The following is an 11,755-nucleotide window of genomic DNA, read 5'->3' as shown; positions in this document are numbered from 1 at the left end:
GCAAAAATTAGATTATGGTGACATTAAGCCGAGGCAGTATGGCTGCTGCCTGTAATATCTAAGTGAATTTGTCTGAGTGCATTTTGAGAACCGGGCGATCGGTGTGCACAACGCGCTTGCGTCTCTAAAAGAATACACGCGGAAAGGATCTGAAACATCCGTGTGCAGCGATTAGCCCATGTTGCGCTGCTCTATTTTTAGTCATCGGGCCCTGAAACATATGCACACATAAACATACACAGTCACACTAGCTGCGTCTCCCTTTGAGAAGCATTATGACTGCACTAGACGTCATTAGTGGAGGCCACTGGGATCTGTGTTTATACTGGGCAAATGGAAGTGGTAAAGAGGCGCTCCTAACAGCCTGAACATTAGAGTGACCCTCCCCACTCTGACAGCCGGCCTCACAGCACCGGACTGACACCGCGCTCCACCAACACGGCGAGCCAAGCTTTTCAAACTCAATTTGCCCCCGCATTAATTATTCCCCGCGATAATTTCTCCTACCTAAGTGCTCCGAGCGGCCGCTGATACCGGGGGCTTTATAAATTCATAAGGTTAAGGGACCGTGTTGCGGCACACTTACGGACGCGATAACACAAGCACCATTACAAATCCCCTTTGAAATTACAGCATCTAATTAAGGCCACTGAGCTGTGCACTTTAAGAAGCATACATCTGCCTTACATCAGGGCGCTGTTTCTCTCTCAGCTCATGGCCACAGCAAACACTCAGTGTTGTTGATGGCCGGAGCCCCCATTAGCTTCCATTAAAAACACACTACATGGATACCTTACGTGGCTCATCCCTCAGTGGTGTGTTCACGTCAGAAGTGTCTGAAGAATATCATGTTTACTTTGTAAAATAATGATTGCACTGTTCTTGTAGTCGTGCCAAGCAAAGCAATATCCAGTAGGCTACAAGTGCTAATTTGCATCCACTGAAATTGACCACCCCTAACCAGAATTTGCCACTTTTTCAACAGGGAATGTATATTTTCACTCCATAATCCCCGATCTGAGCCATTACTGCATCTAAAGTGTGGTTTATGCACAGCTGGTACAGAATATCAACAAATAGATTATTTACCAATGATACTGCTATTCTATAATGAGATTAAGACAAACCTGCTGACCAAAACCCTCCTCTGCCAACACTATACCCAATTACATGCTGCTCTGTGAATCTGCCAGTCAGAACTGGCACTGTAAAGGTCAGGATTGGATGCCAAGCCATGGGGCACATGGAAAAAGTCATGAGCAGTTATAGCTGCTAACAGGATGAGCCAGATGCCAGCAGAAAAGTGTAGCCAGATGCCAGTACAACAGTTCACTCTTTGGAAAACAAGAAAGCAGCGAACTTGTTCTGTGGCAGCAGATGCAAAAAAAAAAAAAATCTTTTGTAAACGACTGGCTAGTTTCAAAAATATTGAAAAAGGGACTCAAATTCCATCAGGCGCCACCATCAGAGGGAGTCACAACACACTCACCCACCCCCCCCCCCCCCCCCAGCCGCGCTCTGGCGAGATGTGGGAATGCGCCTCAGCTGGTATCAAATGCGCCGTCGCCATGCCACCACAGCGCCGGTCCCTATTTATAGCTGCGTTCTCGTTGCCCCCAGCCCTTGGAGCGGGGCTGAGATTTGTCACGCTGAAACTGGCAGCCGCCGTGAGAATGCTGGCACTGCCCCGCTCACTCTCCATCTCAGTTCAGCAGCACGGCCCCCGGGCGCTGGCTCTGCCTGATCCAAACACTCCACCCCCACAAGAGCCTGCTGACCGCAATCTCCGTGCACTACTTCCACATCGTCTCTGTGCGTGCGCGCGCTGTAGATCCTTCAAATCGCAAGGATGCCCTCTCCAGCTTTTTACTAAATGCAGCCACTTGCTATTGGCTGAGCTCAGAGTGGATTCAAACATTCATCAATCCCACGTTTCCCAGAACAAATGTTTTACCAAACCGAACTCCACGCAGCTTCACAGCAGTAAAACTCAATGTCCTGTACAGCAGACCATTAAAGAGGAAGGATCCTTATCACTTCATAAATTAAATGCACAGGCCTGTGAGGTGGTAATGTTATTAAAATCCTTCCTCCTGTCTCACATCGTGAGGAGGCGCAGAAAAAAAGCCTCCATTATGAAAGAGCAAGCACGGAAGGAAAAAACGCAGGCCCTCTCCTCCAAAGAGTCTTCAGGGATCCGAGTCGGCAGTAATGGTGCGGGCCGGCGTGACATTCAGTCTGATGGAGGACATCATCCCACAGGAGGCCCACGGAGCGGGGAGACTGCAAGGCGCAAGCTGGCTACTTACGATCGTCCCTGATTTTCTGCAACGCCCACAGGAATAGTGTGCTGGAGAGGACCACTGTGGCCACGCTTTCTTGGTAGAGCAAATATTCAAAAGGAAATGAAAAACAATTTGAAAAAACAATGCGTAGAAGCCTCCAGTACTGTGCATGGCCGCCTTGGTTTCTCTGAATGGGAGGGGAAAAGGTTGGAGGTGACCACCGTTTGTAATAAAAGCATATGCTGGCCATTAGGACCGTGAAACATAAAGGTATTAAGACAATCCATCTTCATTAAACTATTTCCCTCTCTCTTACCTAACCGGGAATCTGTTTCAGGAGGTCAGAAGCTATTTTTCTCCCTCTCTGGTCCCTCTGCGCACGTTTTTTTAAATAAGGTGTGCATTTAAATATAGCCGAGAGCCCCTGTGCAATGCTGCAATGCGTTCAGAGTCTGGTTTTGTGCCGACTGGCCGCTGCTCAAGGGCACACTTGGAAAGGTTCCCATCGGCCCCCACTGAGTGATACATTGCAATCTGACAAATGCAAACAGAGACATTTAGGGAAATGGGGAGAGTAACCAGGGTTGCTTATTCAGATAATTTACTGCCAGCTGGATTGTTCAACGCCGTTCGACACCATTCAACAATTCCTCTACACACACCAAACATCTCATTATTCCGCACTTATGGTAATGCTGGGTTCACTGCTGCAACACGACTGTAAACACTGCGTGTTTATTTTCAAAGGGATTCAATTTTAACCGGTTGATAGATTCGAATTTCATCATCAGTGCATGATACGTGCATGAATAAATAACGCAGTCATTCTGTAGAGCGAATTAGCCAGCGTTTATTTACAATCCGATGCCGAAAGTCTGTTTGTGTATCAAAACGTGGGCTTGTGTGTGTGGAGAGTGTAAGTTCTGTAGGCGACTTTCAGATCGCATTAATTAGGACAGTCGAGCAAGGACAGTCGGAGCAAAGACGGTGAGATGACAAGACTTGTCTCGCGAATAAACGTAACCGGGAAGATGTTAAGGAGAGACGCTACATGTAATTCGGTGATTTATGTATTTTGGGAAACCAGAAACGAGGATGCAATCTTTGTTTTGTGCTGATTCATAAAGAAAGTACACGACTGGCTTTTCAGGGCCCATCAAATCAACATTTTCCCTTTTTTGTACGCCAATGTTTGTCTAAATTGACGGTCTACAATCAATCTTCGGTCCTTCAGCAAAGTTTACTTTCTCGGCAGGCTCCTCATTGTCTGAGCTTTAGACACTTTAGGTAGCTGATTACCCCTTTACTCCAGGGCATATACCTGCCTCGCCCTGAGCCCGCAGGTATGCTGCTGACAGCCTTACGCAACACAAACAAAAACGCAAAAAAAATAAAAAAAAATAAAATAACTTACATCGCCCGAGTACGCATTACCACGTCCAGTTAGACACAAAGAAACAACTGTTTTGAGGTTTCGTTTACAATTTTATCTTACATTACTCTGCTGAAGTGAACGCTACATATAGAAAGGTGGAATGGGAAAATGTCACAAGCAGAAATCCCTTTGTTAATGCTCCTTAGTTCTGAAAGCGAATTCCCCGTTAGTTATTACGGAGTGAGCTAGCCATTATGGAATCGGGGGGAGGGATCAGTTTTTTTCATATCTAGTGAGCCGTTCACACTGTCTGGTTCTAAGGCATACATTAATTATGGTGCTCCAAGGAATTGCACTGCCATGGTTTCTGAATTACTGCCCTTCAATGTAGCCTTGCTGCAGTTTTCCCCAACGTGCTGTCGCTTAATGAAGGCCTTTTTAAAATAGTTAATGTAGTTCGTTCCAATCTCACCCACAGCGATCCGTAACAAACATGCAAGATGTGTGTTCTGAATGAATGTCCAGTCTGGGCATCCAATGAACCATAATTAGAAAATGGTACTGTATAAAATAATAAAGGTTTTATTTCAGTACACACTGAAACAAAGCTATTTATTTCACTTTCTTTACATGAACTGGCTTGTACTGTGATCATGTACAATTCAAATATGGTTTTCTTGGAAAACAAATTTATATGCTTTTAGTATGGAAAACTGTGCAGATTAAGCTTTTCATTTTATGTAGGCTGCATTCATCTACTAATGGGAGAAATTAAAATATACTGAAGTGATTCTGAATAAATGTAAGAAATTGGATGGCTAGGCATTGTGTGACATGACTAAGTGATTTATTAACAAAAGATTATAAGAAAAATTGCAGCCAATGTAAATTGATAGCAAGGACACACATATTAGAAAACAGCACAAGTTGAAAAATGGTGTTTTCCTTTGTTGTTTACAGTAGTGTTGCCTGACAATATCTTAAAACATCTAGACAACATGACTACATCACTGATAAAGTGTTTTTCAAAGCTAGGCATGTTGGTTGCATTTACAGAACCCCGGGCAGCACTTTTTCTGTGCCCTGGTTTCATTTTTCTTTTTCAAAGAATTATGTTCTATACAAGATGTTCAATTCATAACATGATTCCATATTACACAGATACAGAGTCCTTATGCATTTTACATACCACATTCAAATAAAATCCAGCAGAGAGGATTCTATTTGTTTACATGGAGGGATTCTTCATGGGATTATTTCTCATTTGCAATGCACTGTATGCAACCATTTTGTTTTCAATGGGGCTTTCTCACATAATAACCTTGTGTGTGGTGGCTGACTAAGTACAGGTATGAAGTGAGGTGGATTATTATAAGGCCTTTAACAGCTCAGCTTGTGCTTTCAGCTGCAGCGTTGCATTAGCATGATCTGCACATGAGCTTCGTTGCAGTCACCGTTTACCTTCTCCTCAAATATCTCAGTGACGAAGTGACAAACCCAACTCATTATAGTGGCCAAGGGGCCGAATGAGTACATCCATCTGCTTTAGCAGGAAAAGTATGCAGGAGGAAAAGAGCAATAAAAGAGACTGAGCAAACCTCACAGCTCAGCAGACATGCTACATCAGTACCAGGCTTTTTCATTTTTTTGATTTCCTCACTGAAAAAAACTGTAATTCAGTTATTGTTTTTCAACCTTCACTGTGATAAAACAGAAAAAAATATGACATTATCTAAAAATTTGTGATAACTTTGAAATGATTTGAATTAAAATAAAAACCATAACCCCTCTACTTCTGGAATTTTAGCATAAATAGTAAGAATATAGTAATAGTAAATAGTAATAAATAGCCAGACTCACACCCTGCATCCCATATACACTACTGCTGCCTGGACATCCTTGGCATGGGATAAGAGAATTCAAGAGTGCATTTAATTAGACCTTACAAAACTAGGTGAGCTGGGGGGGGGGTGGTTAGTGGTGGGTTTTTGGAGCAACAGCAATCAAAGCAGCAGCGGAACAATAGAGACAGAATCCATAATTACGGAGCCCGAGGCCTTCTTTTTACACTGACTACTTTGAACTCTTCTAATCAATGCATCAGAAAATGTGAAATCTGCAAAGCACTCGGGCCAGGTATGAGCTGAGGTATGCCAGGTGCTGATCAGAGTCCTGATAGACTGGTAGGCCTTTTTATGAGTGTTTATGGAGACGGGAAAAGGCAGCCCAGAGCATCAGAGAGGCTTCTCAGAGAGACATAAAACAGCAGTGGCAGCATTCACAGCCTCCACTGACAGACCGCTGATGATTATTGCAAGGACAATGCCCTGCATGTGTCAAACAATTTGCAAATAATTTATGTCACCTTTTCCAACGCTATTTCCGCACAAGCCTTTAACGGCACTGCCAATATTACGCAAACCCCCCCACCACCCTGCACTGGAGTGGCAGGGGAGAGAGGAAAAACACGGGAAGCAAGAGAACAAGGGGGGGAAAGGGGAGAAATAAAAAAATAAACAAAACAAGGTGTGAAAAAGCGCCAAGCTCAGCTCTTTCCTGACCGAGGACGCCCGACCATCTGCGCGGAGACAAGCGCCCGTATGGCCGTCATTTGTCCAACATCTTACGCGATGTGAAGGCTTTTCACTCGCCATGCCAACCTGCGTGGCAGATGATGTATGTGTTTCTTGAGTCCTGTGATTACTAGCACAGAGCGGCAGAGCGACGCTCTTCACCTCATCAGTTCCACAGGCTGCGCCGCAAGGCGGGTGAGGGATTCGCCGCAAGATGGCTTCTGACACGCGGCACAACCAAGGCGTGCCCACGTGAATATTATACACTGGATCCCAGCTCCGCCGTCGACTCGCACCAGACCTGCATCAATTGGGGTGGGTGAAGGAAATTAGAATTTTAATAGAGTGCCGAGCAGCAGTAATTAAAAAGAATGATTATATTTTTCTTAGGTGTATAAAAAAGGAAGAGGAGGGGTGGAGTGGGGGGCAAGTTGTGTTGGTTGCATTTATATTGTTACGTTAATAGCTATAAATCTGATCTTTGGATACCTTGAGAAAGGTGTTTTGAATAATACAGGCCCAAGTCGTTGAGAGGGAGCATGGGAACTTCCTGCCACTGTACGTGAACTGAGTGGACGTGCGTGTGGGTGTGTTCAAACATGGTGGCAGGAGCAGACTTGGGCGCTGATGCTCTGCATCCCACCACACTAACACATCACCGGCAGTAACTTCTATTTTTCATGTAACACATGTTCAGATATCACACTGTTGATAAATTTGAAAAATAAATTACATGTCCCTTTGATAAGTCAAAAATCCAGTTAGTACAATACCGTGATAACATGAATGTATTCTCATCAATGCTACATAAATCTTCATTACAAAGACTTAACAAAATATTTGATTTATCTCTAGAAGAACAGCTTGAAAAGATAATCATAGCTAGGGCATGTACATAGACTAGTTGTGACTGGAATGCAAATGGCTGGCCTCAGCCGTGCTTCTCCATTTCAGTCATCATAGGCAGCCTCTGCCTTTATGCCTGTGGGTTCGCAATGTAAAGAAGATCATTCTTGGGGCAAGACTGTTGAGCTTCTAACCCTCACATCCCATATACATAACCCCTCGTGTGTCTGCGGGTTCAATTCCTGGCCATAACACATTCTGTATGTTGATCCCTTCTCTATTTGCAACCCTCTTTGTTTTTCCCAGTCTAGTTAATGTGAAAAAATACGTACAGGTATGGAAGGTAGACCATTTGCTCTTTTGCTTTTCTCTTTTTTTAAAAGACCTTTACTCTTACCAGGTCAGGAAAAATCCCAACATTAAGAAATTACATAATAGAACATAAAAATACAATATAACAGAAGATAAAACAGAAGAAACCATTAAAATATTCTCTGGTTTTGCTAGCATATTAATAATTATCTGAACAAATACAGGTTGCAAACACACTCACAGGCCAAAAGACTGTTAAAATTAAGGGATATAAGGCATAGTAATCTACAATATATTTAAGAGTGCCTTTGTAGCAATGAAACTTTAATAATTTAATTGCTTTTCTGACCATACAGGGCAGTTATATTAGTCAGAATCATTATTTAAAAAAAAAAAAAAACAGTTTATGTTTATTCATAGTTTAGAAAAATCAAGCATGATGCTTGGATGAGGTGATGCTGTCACTGATAAATGACAATCATCTGCATGCTCATCATGTGTGAAAACAAATCAGAGAGGTCCAGTGGACAAAAGCATAGGGTATGATTGAATGTGAGGTAGTGGTGTGTTATAGGGTCCTATTCTGGTCCATGTGGGTCAGGAAGCAGGTGAGCCATTAAAGCTCTCACACCACAGTCCTGCAGAGCCAGCTGGCGCCCTGCCCTCACACACCTGGGGTGGAGTTCGGGACTGAGGTGGAGCCTTTTTATTTATGGAGACAAAAGAGTGTGAGGTCCTTGGCTTGGTTGCTATAGACCAATTTGCTTACTAAAGAAAAGACATTCATTTGCTCTGGGGGAATGCACACTTTCGCATCTGCAAAAAATTGCGTTCCATATAATTCCATTCCCAAACAGCGAGGGTGTAAGAAGCTCAAGACCGGTGCCCACCGAGCTACGCGGAATTAATGAGAGAACAGTAATCTAGACAACGCTGAAGAAATACCCTCCTGAAACCTTTAGCAGCAAGGCCCACTTTAGACAAAAAGGAACAAATAATAAGCAACATTTTTTTCACTCTCTCTCTGCGTGGATTCATTAATAAGAGAAATGATCCTAGCTAGTGTTTAGATATTTTACTTAATTCAGTACCTCTGGCCCAGTGCCCCACTGGTGCCAAAATTATTATTTCTCATCCAGAAGGTGATAAATAACAACGGGGGCCTTGATTAATACAGCAGCCCAGCGAGGTAAAAAAAAGAAAAGGAGAAAAAAAGGAACAACAGCGATGACACCAAAAACAACAACAACAACGGAAAGGCCTCCTGGAGAACAAGTGGGTGATAATTGTTGTGGGAGCGGTGGGAGTCTCGCGCGGCTCCCATGTAGCGAATAAAAAATAAAATAAAAACACGGAGGGGGACATGGATCGCGCAGCGGCCGCCGAGCCTTCCGCCGGGGCTTCATTAACCTCGTCTCTCCGCCACTTTACATTTGAGCCTTTTATTATATGTTTTCTGTGGGAGTTTTAAATGTCTTTGGACAGAGGTCTTTTAAAAAGGCACGTCTAATATAAATAAGTCTGCACTTGAGACACAGAAAAACGCCTACTGAAAGTCTTTTTTCGCAGGTTTTATTTAGAGAAATCTCCAGAGTGGGCTGTTTTCATCTTTCTTGTTACCGCCTCTGTGGGACACAAAGCTTACTATTTTCCAAATGTTCGAATAGCTTCTGCTGACGTTTATGTACCGTGAAAGTGACAGGTAAGGACAAACGTGCAGTTTTATAACGTGAAGCCTATAGTCACCCTCACCTTCAGTTGAATATTAAAGGTTAATTAATTATTTTTATTTATATTTATAATCTCTTTTACAAGAGAGATCTGACCATGTGGGAGGGCAATCAATAAAAACATTTACATCACAAATATTTTAAATGAACAGTACAAAACACAAAACCAGAGCCCAACATTACAGCTTCTGTAACCAGCAGCACAATTCTGTTCAGAAACAATTGTAGCTAGCTGAAAGAATGTCTGCTATCTACCATTTATAGTCTGATAATGAAATAAGGGACTGATGCTGGAGATTAGCCTGAATCTCATTCCATGACCATGGAAATAAAACAAGCTCTTTTTCCTGCCTCTGCATGAACACTGGGGACCTTAAAATGCAACCATTTATGTAATCTTAAATTGTGACTGCGTTCCAAAAAAAAAAAAAAAAAACTTTGAACAAATATACATTGGCAGTTTCCCTAAGATGGCCTAGTAGATCTGAGCATACCAATCTTGCATCCTTCTTGTAAAGGATGTAACGCCGACTACTAAGGAAATGGATCTGTATTGAACATTCAGCTACCATCTTGCATCCTTCTTGTAGGAAGGGATGTAAAGCCAGCCAGACTACATAAGGTACAATGATGGGTTCTGTCATCTGTACTTGTGAAACATCTCAAAGCAGCATGATACAGTGGGTCAAGTTTTGATGAAGTAGAGGGACAAGCAAATCTGTAAATAGTATCATCAAGAATAAGATAGCAACCAGCCTTTTTACCAGTACTAGCAACAATTTAACTGGTACAAAAAACCCAGTGTGAACTTAAATGTTTTGGTAAGACGTTCAATATGATGTTTGAAATTAAAATCATTGTCCAACCATGCGCCCAGATAATTATATCTGTCAACACACTCGATAGACACACCAAGGGTGTTTATGGAGAATTATGAAATATTTATAACCCCAGGGTAAAAAACATAGCCTTCCTCTTGTTAGCATTTAAAAACAACTTTAAGTCAATTGAAGCATCCTGCTAAGAGTTAAAATTTAACTAACAAGTTTGCAAAATCAGCCACCTGAGAAGGGGCACAGGCATACAGAATCATGTCATCAGTATACAATTGGTATCTAGAATGCTTAGTTTGACCACAAATATTATTTATATAAATAAGGAAGAGCAAAGGCCCGAGAATCGACCCTTGCGGCACACCCTTGTTTAGAACAATGGAATCTGACCAAACATTACCATGCTTTACAAACTGTGTTTTGGCGAAAAGACAACCCTGGAATCATTTTTCTGCTTTACTTTGAATACCAGCACTAAGCAAAGTGTTAGTTTAAAAAAAAAAAAGATCCACAGTATCAAAAGCTTTAGTACGAATATTATTGTATTGTAAGCAGAGTTAAACGCACCCACCATGTCAATTTCCGCTTTATTGGATTTTCCGACATATAAAATTTTTTGAAAAACCTTCTTTTGCAAACTAGTTGTTTGCAAAAGAAGCAAAAGCTGTTTTATTGATCATCATTAAATTTGGCTAGTATCATCTTGAGATTACTGTGACCAAATGTTATTAAAATATAGTTGCTGGGTCAAACAATATGGCCACTGTAAATAAACAAATTTGGTGGCGAAGACACCAAGGAAGTGAAGGATTATCGCCACAATGCTTTATTGTATTGATGGCAAACTTGGTATCAGGAAGGCATAAGGGGTATGCTCCAAGCAGCATGAAACTTGACTACTTGTGGTGCAATACCAGGAAAAATCTCTATATGCCGATTACTCCGCAAGGAAAGGAAACATTTCACCCAAACATTTTTGTGGACCGTTGCAGTAAAGAATCCTAACTGAGAAATTAAATGCACTTGGTGTCGGCCATTTTATTTTTTGGCCATGGGGGCCACACACTTTTATGAAATTTGGTCACTTGGTGCAGCTATACCAAAAACAAGTTTAAACAGCAATCACTCCTAAACAATATTCCAACCAAATTCTGGGGGGAACACAACAGTAACAGGTCCACATTGGGCAACAAACAGAATTGGTCACATGGACGTACAGTAGCACTTGGCCCCAATACATTTATTATTATTATTATTATTATTATTATTATTATTATTATTACTGTATATTTAATCATTGGAATAAAATCCGCTTTATTGCTTGTAGCCTATATTGGGCCCGAAAAACATACAATTATTAAAGCATGATTTATCTGTAGGCACATGTGCATGGAGGAAGTTAGTTCAAGCAAATCCACTGAAATTCAATGGTTAAATGGTTTTAAAGTATGATCTGAATTAAATTAAACATACTATTACCAGTATCACTTCTAGGACACAGAAAACATCCTTCATTCACAAGAATATTCTAAAATGATCCATTATTGTGGCTACCCTAAAATATGTGGACTGTGTATGAAAAGGATGTAATTCCTACACAGATCACCCAATCTGGATGTGACATAAATTACCCTGGATGTAAATACCCTGAAATTAAAGGTGACAGTCTGCACTTTAACCTCTTATTCATTGCTTTATTTCAAATCCAATATGCTTGAGTACAGTTAAACAACACAAATTCTATCACTGTCCCAATTCTTTTGCATTTAGTATGTCATGAGATTAGATTATCGCATATGTA

Source organism: Anguilla rostrata, chromosome 3 (genome assembly GCF_018555375.3).
Source record: "Anguilla rostrata isolate EN2019 chromosome 3, ASM1855537v3, whole genome shotgun sequence".
Taxonomy (NCBI): Eukaryota; Metazoa; Chordata; class Actinopteri; order Anguilliformes; family Anguillidae; genus Anguilla; species Anguilla rostrata.
This window is presented reverse-complemented; position numbering follows the sequence as displayed.